The sequence below is a fragment of the Anopheles moucheti genome, chromosome 2 (assembly GCF_943734755.1).
Source record: "Anopheles moucheti chromosome 2, idAnoMoucSN_F20_07, whole genome shotgun sequence".
NCBI classification, from domain to species: Eukaryota; Metazoa; Arthropoda; class Insecta; order Diptera; family Culicidae; genus Anopheles; species Anopheles moucheti.
In genome coordinates this window covers 67,405,996-67,423,472 of record NC_069140.1, presented here as the reverse complement: position 1 = coordinate 67,423,472, position 17,477 = coordinate 67,405,996, and the positions used below count along the sequence as shown (strand labels likewise).

General features: G+C 43.3%; 2 pseudogenes; one reads left to right on the top strand and one right to left on the bottom strand.

The window, feature by feature from the left end:
- The first annotated feature begins 1,997 nt into the window (after positions 1 to 1,997).
- On the top strand, positions 1,998 to 13,186 carry LOC128298328 (uncharacterized; annotated as a pseudogene).
- Positions 13,187 to 15,503: 2,317 nt separating this feature from the next.
- On the bottom strand, positions 15,504 to 17,317 carry LOC128298317 (uncharacterized; annotated as a pseudogene).
- Positions 17,318 to 17,477: the final 160 nt, after the last annotated feature.

The window sequence follows — 17,477 nt, the reverse complement described above, 5'->3', positions numbered from 1 at the left end:
TACATTTCTTATTCTTAACCACTTTGTAGAACAATGTATGTATCTAACAGTTAAACTTTTCCTGCTATTGTTAAATACTCCCGTGTGTTACCGATCGCCACAAAGCAATGTCTTCGAATGTATCAAATTATACCTAGTTTTGATCATTGAATTTGTGCGCTTGTCCTTCAAATATCTTAGGAAAAAGTGTTCCAATTGTTCAGTTAAAGTGTTGCCAATAATTTACAACCGATGGTTTATAAATAAATAATAGTTTAAGTACGATTAAATGCAGAAATCCACACACGCCAGTCAGTTAGACGCTTTAAATGAGAGGTTGAATATGTGGGCTTCGAGCCGCATATGCTGAGCTGCAAGGCGCGTAAGCTGCATGGACAAAATTTGACTCTAAGTCGGCAGACGCGAGCACAGTACACAGGTACCTGTCGACACACGCGTTATCGGTCGGTCGCTTTGAATGTGTTCGCCTATGCGTACATGGCGCTTAAGCTGCATGGACAAAATTTTACTCTAAGTCGGCAGACGCGAGCACAGTACACAGGTACCTGTCGACACACGCGTTATCGGTCGGTCGCTTTGAATGTGTTCGCCTATGCGTACATGGCGCGTAAGCTGCATGGACAAAATTTTACTCTAAGTCGGCAGACGCGAGCACAGTACACAGGTACCTGTCGACACACGCGTTATCGGTCGGTCGCTTTGAATGTGTGCGCCTATGCGTACATAGGCGCGTAAGCTGCAAGGACAAAATTTAACTCTAAGTCGGCAGACGCGAGCACAGTACACAGGTACCTGTCGACACACGCGTTGTCGGTCGGTTGCTTTGAATGTGTGGTTGTTTTGAATGTGAATGTGAGGGCGTGGATCGCGTACCGTGATTTTGCGTGTGTATCACGTGTGTGTTCGATTTTTTATCTCGCGTCGCATGTAGGCCAGAATGAGAGATCCGAATAAAAAATGGGTAGGCGGAGTCCATTTGCTGGTTGGGGACTCGAATCGAACACACACGTGATACACACGCTAAATCACGGTACGCGATCCACGCCCTCCATCGCGCGTATACGGATATCGCAACGCACCAACACATTCAAAGCGACCGACCGACAACGCGTGTGTCGACAGGTACCTATGTACTATGCTCGCGTTTGCCGATATAGAATCGCTGTTTGTTCGTACAGCGTACGCGCCTATGTACACATAGGCGAACACATTCAAAGCGACCGACCGACAACGCGTGTGTCGACAGGTACCTATGTACTGCGTGTCCGCTTAACCGACTTGAGTTTGCGCTCCTTCAAAGCGTCCAACGGCGTAGGTGCCTATGTACTGTGGTCGTGTAGGTTCAGTTTGTTCGGCTCGAAGCCCACATATTCAATCTCTCATTTAAAGCATTTCTATCTATCTCTGCTACTTTTCTAGTTATTCTTTAAAATATGTAAAAATTATGGAAAAATCACCACTGATATGCATAGAAAAACTACATTCAAAGCGACCGACCGACAACGCGTGTGTCGACAGGTACCTATGTACTATGCTCGCGTTTGCCGATATAGAATCGCTGTTTGTTCGTACAGCGTACGCGCCTATGTACACATAGGCGAACACATTCAAAGCGACCGACCGACAACGCGTGTGTCGACAGGTACCTATGTACTGCGTGTCCGCTTAACCGACTTGAGTTTGCGCTCCTTCAAAGCGTCCAACGGCGTAGGTGCCTATGTACTGTGGTCGTGTAGGTTCAGTTTGTTCGGCTCGAAGCCCACATATTCAATCTCTCATTTAAAGCATTTCTATCTATCTCTGCTACTTTTCTAGTTATTCTTTAAAATATGTAAAAATTATGGAAAAATCACCACTGATATGCATAGAAAAACTACATTTCTTATTCTTATCCACTTTGTAGAACAATGTATGTATCTAACAGTTAAAATTTTCCTGCTTACACAATACTTTACAACCGATGGTTTATAAATAAAGAATAATTTAAGTACGATTAAATGCTCCGTGAACAGGAGAGCCTAAGTGGTACGAGGGAGAAAATCAGCAAAGTCCGCCGGGCTCAGAACGGTGGCTTGCTGATTACTCTCAAGAAGGGAGAGTCGGCTAGCGCCGTCGCTCCACTCCTTGCCGGGGCGGTCAAGGAGAAGAATTCAACGAAGACTACGGTCCTTTCACCGAAGCTCTTCGTTGAATTGTGTGATCTGGACGAGATCACCGACTTAGCGGAGGTCGCCTTAGCTCTTAAGGAGCGGGCCAACCTGGTCGTGCCGCTAAGCAGCATCCGTATCCGCAAGGGTCATGCTGCTGGCACCCAGGTTGCCAACGTTAAGCTCGGGATCTCCGAGGCGGCGAAGCTGCTGAAGATGGGCTCAATGCCCATTGGATGCAGTGTGAGCCGCATTAGAGAGCGTAGGACAATAGTGCGATGCTATAGATGTTGGTGCGTGGGGCACTACAGCTATAGCTGCACTAAGGAGGATCGCCGTAGCCTCTGTAGGAGGTGCGGCGAAACAGGCCACCAGGCTTGCAAATGCAAGTCCGAAGTGGTCTGTTTGGAATGTGTAGGACCCGTACCGCAACGGCACGTGACCGCTAGTGTCATGTGCCCGAAACGGTATGTGGTCATACCCAAGGCACCGTAGAGTGTTAGGCGTGATTCCGTTCTGCCTTCCTCTGGGTTCTGCCAAGGGGACGTGTAGTTGGATTCATGCCAAACACAGAGGTGCGTTTTAGGTGTCGGCCGCGCTAAACGTGGTCGGCGATGGTACCGGCGCTTGTCAGTTGCTTGAATTTCAACTGCGTGCGCTGTGAGCTGTCTATTTTCGCCTGGCCCTCTAACCAAGGGCCACAGTGTGCTGCCGTGGGAGGTTCGATATTGAGGTTTTCGAGCGTGCCCTAAGGTCTTTACTAGTGAAGTTAATGCTATTACAGGCGATCCGCTAGTATTGCCGAGGATAGAGGGGCTTCTAGTCCGTAGGTGCATAATGCAAATCGGGCAGTGCCATGACCGTGGTGGTTCCTGTCAACTAGCAGGCTTCCCCTTCTGGGATGTTGGTTCTCTATGAGATCTTCCCCCTCGACTAAATAAAGAAGAAGAAGAAGAAGTACGATTAAATGCAGAAATCCACACAAGCCGGTCAGTTGGACGCTTTGAATAAAGTCCCGTTCAAACTCGACAGACGCGAGCACAGTACATAGGCGCGTACGCTGTAGGACAAACACCGGCTCAAACTCGGCAGACGCGAGCACAGTACATAGGCGCGTACGCTGTTGGACAAAGTCCGGCTCAAACTCGACACACAGTACATAGGTACCTGTCGACACACGCGTTGTCGGTCGGTCGCTTTGAATGTGTTGGTGCGTTGCGGTGTCGGTATACGCGCGATGGAGGGCGTGGATCGCGTACCGTGATTTTGCGTGTGTATCACGTGTGTGTTCGATTTTTTATCTCGCGTCGCATGTAGGCCAGAACGAGAGATCCGAATAAAAAATGGATAGGCGGAGTCGAATTGCTCGTTGGGTACCGTTTGTGGTTGGGTGGCAATAGGCAAAACTCCAGCAGTGGCAAATGATGGTGAAACTGCGACTTGTGCCTCTTGCACTCGTTTAGAGGACTTAATTGAACGGTTTTGGATTAACGAAGAGATTCGTGAGGCGCCGCAACACACTCAGGAAGAAAAGGATTGCGAAGGTCACTTTGTGCAATACCATAATAAGTATGAAAAGGGCAGTTATGTTGTCAAGCTCCCATTTAGATGTGAATTGCGAAATCAATTAGGACAATTAGAGTTAACAGCACGAAAAAGATTTTTTCAATTGGAACACCGTTTCAAGCGGGATCAATGGTTGCAACAAGAATATACGGCTGTGATTAATGACTACATCGGTTAAGGTTTTTTAAGCAAAGCCACAGAAAAACTAGATAGCGCTGAAGCACACTATTACTTGCCGCATCATCCAGTGATCAAAGGGTCAAGTAACAGTACCAAAGTTCGACCTGTATTCGACGGTTCAGCCAGTACCAACAGCAGTAAGTCTCTTAATGATTTGTTGATGACAGCACCTGTGATCCAAGAAAGCTTGTTGGCGTTGTTGATGAAGTTTCGCATGAAGAGCGTGGTATTAGTGGCAGACATCAAGCAGATGTACCTTCAGGTCAAGGTGCATCCTGACCACACTCGTTTTCAACGTATCCTGTGGCGTGAGTCATCCGATCAGCCATTAGAAGTGTACGAGCTACAAAGGGTTACGTTTGGTTTGGCACCATCCTCATTCCTGTCCATTCGAGTGCTACACTAATTGGCAAATTATGAAGGTGTACAGTTTCCGTTAGCAAAGCAAGCACTTTTGAAGGATTTCTACGTGGATGACTATATCGGAGTGAGAAGGAAGCCATCAAGTTGCAAACTGAGCTCACGATGCTGTTAGGAAGAGAAGGTTTACATCTTACGAAGTGGAGCTCTAACAAACCGGAGGCCTTTCGTAACGTGCCAGCAGAAGAAAGAGCAACATCTGAGGTAAGAATATTTGAAGACCCCGAGGAGCCTATAACAAATTTTGGCATAGCGTGGCTGCCTGCTTCGGATCAACGAGTCCAACAGTGCGATGAACAATAGGTGTTGGTCCCGCCGAAAGGTGTACTCATTAATAGCACGCATATACGATCCACTGGGTCTAGTTGCTCCAGTAACGGCGTGGGAAAAATCAACATGCAGATAATATGGTTGTCAACAAGCGACTGGGGTCAAGACATACCCGCTGATATGCAAGAGAGATGGAATACATTTCAGTCATATCTGGTGTTATTAAAGGAATTGAAGTTCTCTCGCAAAGCTGTCGTGCCTAACCCCATTGCTATTCAGATGCATTGTTTTTCAGACGCATCCGAGGCTGCTTACGGTGCGTGTGTATATTTGCGATCTATTGATAGCAACGGGAAGGTGATGGTAGAACTATGCGCAGCTAAGTCTCGTCCAGCGCCGCTCAAAAGAGTAGGTTTAGCTCGGTTGGAGCTTTGCGGTGCGTTGCTTGCTTCAAGATCGCAGAAAACGGTACGGGACGCATTAAAGCTAGCAGAGGTGGAAATCTTAATGTGGATGGATGCTACAATCGTCCTGCATTGGCTGCGAGCGCATTCTTGGGCAACGTACGTCGCCAATAGAGTCTCCGAGATACAGGATTTGACGCATGGTTGTCCCTAGATGCACGTGAAAGGAATCGATAATCCTGCCGACGTCGTTTCAAGGGGAGCCTTGCCTAGCTGGAGCTGTTGGCGTCGCGGGCGTGGTTCCATTGTCCATCGTGGCTACAGTGCGCAAAGGAAGAATGGCCGATTAGTGGCATAATGCCACCTCCGGATGTGGAGTTATTGGAGCGGTGGAAAATTTCGGTAGTGCAATAGGGTTTCTTCTTATGATATCTTCTGCGGATCACTGCTTATTGCCTGAGGTTTATACGGTTTTGCCAGCGGAAGCACAAGCATCGTAGAGAAAGCATTTTATCGGTCAGAGAAATAATGGATGCTAAAACGATCATCGTGAGAATAGCGCAGAGAATACATTTTGCAGTTGATATTAGGGAGCTATCTACTGGCCAACCTATACGATCTAAGTCACCGTTGAAGGCATTGGGTCCTTTTTTGGATGGTGACGGTTTTCTCAGAGTTGGTGGCCGCCTGAATCGCGCTAACGCACTACAGGGCGGCATCAAGTTCCCGCTAACGCTACCCAAGAAATCTCGCTTTGCACGAATAATAGCGGAATACTAGCACCGATTAACGCTTCATGGCGGACCATCTGCAACATTAAGCACACTCAGGACAGAATTTTGGCCGGTGCAAGGTCGATCCTTAGTCAACTATGTTTGCAGAAGTTGTTTGGTATGCTACAAGATGAATCCGGTATTAATTCAACAAACGCCCGGACAGATGCCTGTGGCTCGAGTGACGCTTGCTCGCGCGTTCTCGATAGTTGGTGTAGATTTCTGAGGACCAATTTATTTGAAGCCAGTACATCGGAGAGCCGCTGCGGAAAAGGCATTTTACAGGCATACATTAGCATTTTTGTGTGTTTTTCGGTGAAAGCAGTTCACATTGAATTAGTGGAGTCCTTATCTACCCAGACGTTTTTGTCAGCGTTTCGTCGGTTTGCGTCAAGACATGGATTGCCGTGCGAAGTCTATTCTGACAATGGTCTCAATTTTTAAGGGGTATGTAAAGTGCGGCAACGGATGATATTTCGAAAATGCTAAATGCTTTGCCAAATTAAGTGGCATTTTATTCTCCCTCATGCGCCGAACTTTGGCGGTCTTTGGGAGGCTGCGGTTGGCGTTTGGGGAAATATCGACGATGCTGGCGCAGGTAGTAGCACAACTTAATAGTAGACCGTTGATTCCATTGTCTGATGATCCTGAGGAACGTGATGTGCTAACGCCGGGGCATTTTCTCATCAGTTCTCAAATGAACCTAATGTTGGTGATGTGCCTATCAACAGATTCAAACTTTACGAGGAGTTGCGCAAGATCGTATTACGGACGTGTTTCCTGGCCCTGAGGGTGAGGTGCGTGTTGTTAATGTTAAAACCAATAACGGCTTATACAAAAGACCAGAATTGGTTTAGTCTATTGCCTTTTGAAGAAAAATACTAAGATGTCTTATAGGAAGTAGATTTACTTTTTAAATGTTGGAAATTTAGGTGGCCGCTATGTTGGAATTCGTTTACTGTAACGGGCAGTCTGCCATTTGAATTTTTTGCTACTTGGGAAAAATGTATTGGGTATGTCAGCACTGCAGGTGACAGTTCTGCATGGATTATTTTAAATAATAAAAGCGGACACACTCTCGCTGGAAACAAGATCATGAGCAGACGTCTCGATCACTTTGTAATAAAAAAGATATATAACAACGTAGGGGCTGGAATCGCCAAGGTGTTATAAAGCAACAGTGTCTGTTACAGACCGGCATCGCTGCCACCAACCTGAGTTGCTTATCGGTCACCCTAACCGCTTCGCGGTCTTTGCCTGCTACAGAAGCTCTTGGCACTAAAACACTACACTAACTAAAACTAAAACAATAAAAAAAGAATAAAAAAATGTTGTACTAACTATGAAGAATAAAATCATGAAAATAATTCAAAAACTGTATACCTACTAAAAAACCTCATGGAAAAAAATTCATCATAACAAAATTCGAAAAACACCCTAACCTAAAGACAAAATTCATTAACCTATCTAACAAAAAAAAAATCATGAAATAACCTAACTAAACTAACTTACTAACTATCCTTACAGCTACGCAACTTTTCCTTTAATACGCGGTGTCCAAACCTTAGGATCTCCTCCCGCGCGTCGATTTGGTCCTCCACGGTCAACATGTCCATGAGTGTGACCAAACTCATCATGGTATGGTAGTTACCGGTTTTTTTCGACATCATCGAGTGCCTCTCCTTCTTGAAGGCCACCGTCGGTCTCGCGCCTTGACCGGCCGGCTGATGCCTGCCCTGACGGCTGAATATTCCTGATGGGGATAGATTGGAGACCGCTGTTGCTGGTCTAACCCCCAGCGTGGTGGATCTCTTCCGCTTCTTCGAGGAACTCCTCCAAGTATTCCTCGCTTACTGGTTCTGCGGATAATGAAATAAAAAATTGATTAACGATTTATAATGGTTAATTAAATGTATTATTTATACACACTAGAGATGAGAATAATCACTCTTTTCAAGGATTTGAATCAGAGTCAAAGAGTGGGTTTAAAGATTTGAAACGTTTACTCACTCTTTTGAGATTCATTAAAAGTATTACACTGCATTAATGTTTTACCACTCTTTTGTGCCTATACTCACTCGCACTCTCTGTGCCGACTAGAAACTCACACAAGAGTGAGTATACCTGTTTTATCACTCTGTGGATTATAATCACTCTGCAAGAGTGAGTAAAAGAGTATTACAGGGTTTGGCAATAGATAGGATACGGCGTGCCCAACTTATGGAATCGCGCAAACGAATAAGATAAAGCGTACCATTGATAGGGAAACGCGAAACAGTTTATGGTATCGCGTGAAATAAATAGGGAATCGCGTGCACAATTTAGTGAATGCCAAATCGGCCGACCGGTATTGGAGCTGCGTATATATTACCCCGGTTGAAGAGTTGCAATTTAAAAACAAACATTTTAAATTAATGTTGCATGAAATATCGAATTTTGGAGGTAAAAAAAGGGATGTAAAATATTGTTTGATAACATTAGAGCATAAAATAATTGATTTTCACCGACAAACAACAACATTTAATAACATATACAACTAAAGCATTCAAAAATTTGAATTGGATCTTTCAAACATCGTATGTATACACAGGATTTAAAAACACGGGCATATGCTGTCGTTAGGTATAATTCACTGGTACTGAAAATATTTAATATTGGTCTAGCAAGCGAAGCATCTAAAGTTAATCCAAGTGTGCAAAACAAGTACTTGTGTCCTGCGTTAAATTTTCTATTTAACACAAATCGTGCGTTCATTTTTGGTGTCGGTTAACATACTTGTAAAGGTACGTATTTGCGTACAGCGACTAAAAAATGCGAAATTTGAAAACGCTCTTGCATTATTGTGTGTTTCAGGCGCTAGGGTACAACAGGTATCATTTCCAACTCGCTTAATTGTTGTGACTAGCAAACTGCAAGCGGATAAAGTAAGTTAAAATACAGCTACGGACCGCAACAACCGAACTCTAACTTACATCGTTCTATTTACATCCTAACAGACATGAGCTCCAATCAAAGCTCTGAGCAAGTGCAAAATGCAGGCAGATCGGTTCAAACGCCCCGTCGACGAAAAACCACGAGCAACGAAGATAGAGAACGTGTGGTAACGGCGTATGAGAACGGAGCAACGCATGCACATATTAGCCAGATGCTAAACATCAAACTGCAGACCGTTTATGGGATCATCAAAAAGTACCAAACAACATGGCAGATCGAAGCCAAGAAACGTGGTGGCAACAGGCAGAAAGTGTTGTCGCAGCAAGCTATAAGCGATGTTCGGAGTTGGATCGACGACGATTGTACGGTGACGCTGAAAACGCTCGCCGAAAAAGTATTGGAAGAACACGGGATACAAGTTTCGACTACTACCATCGCGAGGGAAATAAAAGGTTTCAATTAATCCTTGAAGATGATTAAGCTGATCCCAGAACGGCGCAACACTCTGCCAAATATAGAAGATCGCAATTTATATGCTACGCAGTTTTACGAAATAGCTCGGGAAATTCCGGACAATGGCCTAATCTACCTGGACGAAGTGGGGTTCAACGTCAGCATGCGCACGCTTAAAGGACGATCAGCGAGAGGAGCGGCGGCCACCATCACCGTCCCACAGCTAAGAACTCGGAACATATCCATCATATGTGCCATGAAGAGCATCTTTTAGTCGCTGTACGCAAATACGTACCTTTACAAGTATGTTAACCGACACCAAAAATGAACGCACGATTTGTGTTAAATAGAAAATTTAACGCAGGACACAAGTACTTGTTTTGCACACTTGGATTAACTTTAGACGCTTCGCTTGCTAGACCAATATTAAATATTTTCAGTACCCGTGAATTATACCTAACGACAGCATATGCCCGTGTTTTGGAATCCTGTGTATACATACGATGTTTGAAAGATCCAATTCAAATTTTTGAATGCTTTAGTTGTATATGTTATTAAATGTTGTTGTTTGTCGGTGAAAATCAATTATTTTATGCTCTAATGTTATCAAACAATATTTTACATCCCTTTTTTTACCTCCAAAATTCGATATTTCATGCAACATTAATTTAAAATGTTTGTTTTTAAATTGCAACTCTTCAACCGGGGTAATATATACGCAGCTCCAATACCGGTCGGCCGATTTGGCATTCACTAAATTGTGCACGCGATTCCCTATTTATTTCACGCGATACCATAAACTGTTTCGCGTTTCCCTATCAATGGTACGCTTTATCTTATTCGTTTGCGCGATTCCATAAGTTGGGCACGCCGTATCCTATCTATTGCCAAACCCTGTATCGTCTCACCGTGGCGGAGAGAAACAGAATGACTATGGAAAACACAACCAGTCACAGCGGCTCAGTATGGAAACCTTCTGCTGTCATCACGCTCGCCATAGTGAGATGCTGTCAAATTGTCATTTGGGTTGAATCAAAATCCGACGCGAGAGCGATGTGATGAGATGAGAGGAATGAGAGCTTGAAAATGTGAGAACAAGAGCAAGTGAGAAAAATAAGGAGAATGATAAACAATTTTAAAATAAAACAAACCGAATAACGGTAACAAAAAAAAAATCGATCTTGAGAGATATTGCCTATTGGGAGCATTGTGTATGTGTGTTATCAATTGGGTATTTTCATATCAGCGTGAGCTTTCAATGGTGAACGTATCGTGTTGCATTTAGGAGTAGAGCTGTAAGTAGAGAAGAAAAAAAGAATTATATTTTTATTCAATGGGATTTACCTTTATTTTATCGATTGAACCGTGGTGCGCTGTGTTTAGTGATCCAGTATCATCTACGTTTGGCCAATTTGGAGCGTTGATAGCAGGTTGCACAGAACCGTATAAAAGCTACGATCAACAGCAAGCGCATAAAATTTGCGGACTGCAACAGTGAGGTGTGTGTTTACGTAGGAGGTTTTTCAGCCCCTTTGATATTTTTTTTTAATTTTATTTCCATTTTAGTAAAAATGGATTTACATGAGGCTAAACGTCAACGCCATACCGCGGAAGCTTCGTCTATTGATGATTTTGTAGATGAATTGGTCCCTTGCCAGGACGATTCAGGGACGATGCAGGGCCAGCATGAGGGTGTCAACGACATGATGGCAATGTTGAAACAAATTTTGGTTAACCAAAATATTATTATTAATGAGTTGCGGCGGCAAAAGTTGGACATTATGGAAGTAAAAGAAACTCATAAATCTTTAAATGAAAATTTTAACAAACATTCAAAAAATATATTCCAACTACAAGCGTTTGTGGAGAAGATAAGTGGAGTTGTATGTGCAGGAAAAGCTTTGGAAAAAAATCCCCCAGAGGGATTTAGACAATTAGAAACTAAACAGGATTTAGATAATTTCCATGAAACATTAGTTTCAAATAAGGAATTCAAAAATAATGTTATTGAATCGTTGGACGAAACTATTACCAAAGGTGATATGAAAAACAGAATGAATGAGGCACGTGATATCATCTTCAGTTCAGAATTGTTTGCAGGTTGCAGCTGGAAAGGTGGTCCGGTTTCTAATCAAACGATTCTAATCCAAAGATTCTCCAAAGGCTTATGGAAAAACCCGAAAATAAATCCTGCATAGGCTTGTATCGGTAGCAGAATGGGAGAAAATAATGGGTAACAAAACGAATCACTATTCTTGTTGTAATCTGCAACGCAATGGGCTTTTTCGAATCAAATCACATTCTTCAATCGTTCTGTTTTTCTTCATTTGTAACCTATTGCTGTTTTTACTTTAATCACTGTTAGGTCGTCTCCACATGGGCCGCGTTTTCCGCGGTACCGCGGAAAACGCGTATAACTTGTATGCCACTTGGCCGCGGTCGCCTGCCAAATCTCCGCGGCAGGCTGTCATTCTCCGCGGCAAGCTGTCAATTTCCGCGGTTGTGAACGGTTCCGCAGACTTGTCCATCTTGAACAAAGCCGCGTTTCCGCGCCTGTTTGACAGTCTGCCGCGCAATAAAAAAGGAAATTAAGTCCGTATTGCTTGACATTGATATTGTTTACGCCAAAATGTAGGCAGTCAGGACAGCAGCACTAGGAGGGAGTAAAGAGGGAGACAGTTGTATAAGTAAGCTCTACTCTTGTAGTTCAGAGGATTTGGAATAGGATAGGAAGGATTCTCTTCGATTCCAACCATCACCGAGTGCGGACGTAAAAATACATGTGAAAGTTTTAGCAATGTTGCGTCCAGCAACGATGCCCTTTTCGTCGATTAAGAAAGCTAGAAGTTTCTTTAATATCTAGCTTTATTTTAAAACATTAAAAAATTCAATTCTGCTTTCTGCGATAAAAAGAGGCCTGGTGCCTCTTTGCACGCACTTTTATCCTTTTTCTTTCCTCCCGATAGCGGTCATTACTCCTTCCTAGATTCATCCGAACCTCCGAAGGATCGAGCGGTTCGGATGAACGGCCCTAAGCCTGACCGACGTATCGTTTCGCCCTCTCTCTCGACAGTCTTTTTCGCCCCGCTGTCTGCTGTCAAACGAGGACCGCTGTTAATAAACAACACTGGCCCCCGGTGTTTGACCACGTTAAACACCTCCGTGCGGTTCAACGTTAATAGTTGCGATTTTTACAGCAGGTCGTTCCAAAATCTTCCGGTTTCCTAACTGCACATGCACTCGACGAACTACGCCGTCTTTCGATGGTATTAGCTTGACGATTCTTCCTTTGGGCCAACATCCTCTTGGTAGAGCGTCATCCACCACTAGCACTAGGTCTCCTTCCATCAGAGGTGGTTGAGGCTGAAACCATTTGCTGCGACGAGTAAGCGTAGGCAAGTATGAGGCTACCCACCGTCGCCAAAACTGATCCGTATAAAGTTGTGATGTTTTCGAGCTGTTTTTTAATGCTGCGGAAGAGTCGTCAAACTTATTTATTGCTTTTGCCCCAGAAGATGATCCCAGTAGAAAATGATTGGGTGTTAGTGGAGCTTCTTCTTCATTATCAACTGATACGTGTGTTAGTGGACGCGTGTTGACTATGTGTTCGACCTCGATCAACCAGTTGGCGAAAATAGCGTCTGTTGGTGTTCTCGTAAACTGCATACTGGAAAGAGTGCGTTTTACAGATTGTACCAATCTCTCCCATGCACCGCCGAAGTGTGGAGCTCCAGGAGGGTTGTATCTCCACTTCGTATCGGGAAGATATACTGCATCAATCAGCTCTTCGTAGTCAATTTGCTTAGCAGCGTCCTTCAACTCACGATCAGCGCCGATGAAATTTGTTCCTCGGTCCGTCACGATTTCGATCGGAGTACCTCTGCGCGCGATGAAATTGCGTAGTGCGATGATGCAGGCGCTCGTATTCAAACTATAGGCTACCTCTATATGTATTGCTCGAATTGTTAGGCACGTAAACAGTACGCCCCAGCGTTTCTCTTGTCTACGTCCGTTAGCAACCAAAAAGGGGCCAAAGTAATCAATTCCGGTATAGGAAAACGGTCTGGTGAACGGTGACAATCGTGCTAGAGGCAACTCATTCATTACGGGCGATCTTGGGAACGCTTGTCGAATCCTGCATATAAAGCAATTGCTTCTCACTCTGTGACACGCGCTTCTTAATGCAGGTATGTCAAACCGCTGCCGCACTTCGTTCATGACCGTTTGATGATTTTGGTGTTTATATTTCCAGTGAAATTCTGCTACCACCAGATCAGTCACCCAGGACCTTTTTGGAAGAATTATCGGCCTCTTTGTATCGTCACCTACATAACGACAGGCATCGATTCTTCCACGTACACGTAAAATATCGTTTTCGTCGATGTAAGCGCTGCGTCTAAAAAGAGGATCATGTTTATTAATGCTCTTTTTATTTTGGTTCGTACCTGACTTTTCTTCCAGAAGGCGCTGGTATTCTTCTGGGAATTCCGTTTTTTGTACTTCTGTAAATATGGACCGCTCAGCTCTGTTGTCTCGTAGAATTGATTTGCAAATGCACACCACTCCTCGGGTTTACCGGAAAACGCTGGTAACTTGGAACTAACAGAACGTCTCGCTAATACCTGACTTTCGTCTAGAGCGAAGGATGTTGCAGCGGACCTGTTTTCGCGTCTTGACCCTTGCGAATCTTCTCTGTTGATGCGTTGGGCAAATTTTTCTAACACTGACTCGAGTCGATGTATGACGTCATGCTCCGGCCTACGCGGTTCGCGGGCCGCGTCTATTTCCTCCATCATACGATGGAAGCTTCTACTTATCTCATCCCATATGAGATTTGCATTATGGACGGGCGATGTGATCGATGTATCGGAGGGACGATTCGGTAGATTGGAAATTACTTCCGTCGATCTAGCTCTCGTGAATGGTTCCCGATTCACCTGGTTCGTATCCGCCATTTCACTAACGCCTGGCTCGGTTACAATGGGTGTTGCTCGATGCAGCGTAGACGAAGCGGGGGGCGGCGTTCCGGGCGCGCACATAAGGCATGTCCAATCCCTACTGTACACAGTTTCATCTTCGTTCACACAATTCAGATGAAACATCCGTTCGCATCGATCGCATTCCACTGCATTATCCGTATCTGCACCATTGCACACACCACACACTTTGCCTTCCATTGTCCAGTCGTAAGAGAGTTCTTGTTGCACTTCACGCTGATGCTGCGGTTTCGCTAAACGTTGCGGTTTCGCTTGCGTACCAACCGTGAGCACCAACTAGCAATTGAATTTTTTAAACTGTTGCGTCCAGCAACGATGCCCTTTTCGTCGATTAAGAAAGCTAGAAGTTTCTTTAATATCTAGCTTTATTTTAAAACATTAAAAAATTCAATTCTGCTTTCTGCGATAAAAAGAGGCCTGGTGCCTCTTTGCACGCACTTTTATCCTTTTTCTTTCCTCCCGATAGCGGTCATTACTCCTTCCTAGATTCATCCGAACCTCCGAAGGATCGAGCGGTTCGGATGAACGGCCCTAAGCCTGACCGACGTATCGTTTCGCCCTCTCTCTCGACAGTCTTTTTCGCCCCGCTGTCTGCTGTCAAACGAGGACCGCTGTTAATAAACAACAAGCAACGAATATTATCGCGTTTTGGTTTATTGCTCTTACAGATATTATACATTAAAACCAAAGGACCATTTATATTTATTAAAATATCCATTGAAAACCAAAGGCTCAATATAAAAATATCAATCAAACATTTGTTTTATTACATATCTTTCTTACATGCTAAGCCACAATTTATAATAACCTTATAACCTAATTGAGGCAGAGTATTTAGTTCTGCCTCTGGATTAAATCCGACCTTATACCGGGTCTACTCGGTTGCTTACAATCTATACTTAACCTAGGGCAAAATTGAGGCAGAGTATTTAGTTCTGCCTCTGGATTAAGTCCGACCTTATACCGGGTCTACTCGGTTGCTTACAATCTATACTTAACCTACTTAAAAACCTACTTAAAATGCCTGAAAACTTCTTATCAAAGGATACCCGTATACAACGACGGTCCCTGATTCTTCTATCGATTTATCGTACTTTACTATAATATTTCATTTAGTTAAAAACCAACAATCCTTGAATCGATTCCTAAGCAGAAACCCTTTTCTAACCTGTAAAATAACCTCATCCTTCTTAATTTTTAATATGGGATATACAATTTTATCACGCCTATCTGCAGTTTCAATATCTCTTAACAAGGTAATTTTTCCTATCGCTTGTTGTAAACTTCGGTAGCCAGATCGTACATAACCATGTTTAATATGTTGGAGCTTATCTTCAAAAGGGTATGTGGAAATAGTGTTCATAGGGCCAAATCTACAAACGTCATCGTATACATGGATTAGGAGATGAACGTTACTGACTAAATATATACGGTTTTACACTATTTTGTAGTCTTCAACAAATTTCCGCAATAATATGTTAGCATAGTTCTAGTGTTCCTTAAAAGCCGTAGACGATAACATACAATAATTTAAAATACAATAATGCAATACAATAATTTAAAATGATCGTACGCTAGTCTGCCTATTCTATCCTGTAGAACTACTATACCTCCGTATTGTAAAAAACTACCTAATTCAGAAGCTTTTCAATAATGCAATGAATCAAGGGACCTAAATCTGCTGTGGATTTCTGAAGGTAATTGTATATTCACAAGCTCTTCTGAAATTTCAACTATCTCATCTTTGGACCATTTTTTGAAGGGCTTAAGATCACCTTCGGTCCAGCCTAGCAGAAGCTTATGTACAACACCAACATGAACCAGATGCAAAATATCGTTAGTACTTACATCCTTCACTATGTCAAAATGCTTGAGGTCGGTTAATGGTGTTTCACCTCTGCGGTGCCCTTTTGCGCTACATGGCTCATTCCGGTCGGCTCAATTTAGGTCGGTTCTTAAATCTGCTGTAGTGTTCTCAAATATCACTTTTTTGGGCTTTTTTAAGCTGGTACCGAGTCCTTTACATTTCATGCATCCGCGAACGCCGTTGTAATAGCGAACCTCTAAAAAACCAAGAGCAAAAATTGTATACTCCATATAATTGTTTATAAATTTTCAAATACTTACGTTTAATGAAGGCCCGTGCTGGAGAGTCGGCGATGAACACTCGCACAGAAATAGATATTTCTTTGCCATTAATATTAATTTTGTTGTCCTGCAGGTTATTGAGCTCCGTCACCAATGGTCTTAGAAACGTCTCGGCATCTGATGGTTTGTTAGCGCCACGAAATATTCTTACAACCATCACGGGAACATCCGGAATATTATGTAGCTGCATCAAATTAGGCCACATCTGCATAGGGCTACGATTGTAAACAGGAACTCCATCTGTCGAAAGATTAAACTCAAATTTGTTCTGTGTAACAACCACATTTCTGGAAAATACAATTAAAAGGTTTTCATAGGATTATGATTTGCACATAATACATGCACATAATGAAAAAATAATTAAATTACCGGAAATAATGCTGCAAACAACATTCAACACCCTGGTACCACATTTGGCCTCCTCCTGGAACTGCAACGATCTGTTCGCTAACGTTTACCGGAGCTTTTAGCAATGTCCTTACATCCTGTGGAAGAGATGAAAAAGCAGAAAAAGAAGACACATTACGCAGTATCGAAAGTAAATTATTACTTGCGTTGCGAGAAACTTTATTGCGAATAATCCATGTTCGCAAAGAGTCTCGCAACATCAAGCCTGCAGAATCAATTTATGAAATTTCTTCGTCTAAATATTCTTCCTCAAACCACTCTCCGTCATCACAGTCGTCGTTGAGGATTGATGCTTCATCGCTGATATATTCCTCAATGTCTTCTAAATACTCCTCTTCGACATATTCGTCAGCCATATCGCGATTAACAGCAACATCTAGAAATAAGAAGCACTTATTAGTGAATAGTTTAAAAAAATGTGCAACGTTTTAAATCATTAAACCATTAACCTAATTAACTAACCTTTATCATTAACCTTCCGCAGATTGCACAACTGTCGCTTGGCCACTGGTTCCGGCTAAATTGTCCTGTTCAGCCCACTCTTTTTCAAACTGCGCCTCTAGTTGCGCACACCTCTTGAACAGCATGCCACTTCGCTTAAATTTTTTCGGGAACATATTACACGATTATCACACGATAAGCACACGGTGATATTACACGAACACCCGCAATTTCCGGCTGAAAATGAAAACTAAGAAAAACACTTTCTCGAAACTGTTATTGTTCAAAATTAATAAATTTTGGTCAGAAAGCGTTTTCCTCCTATCAGCCGTAAAA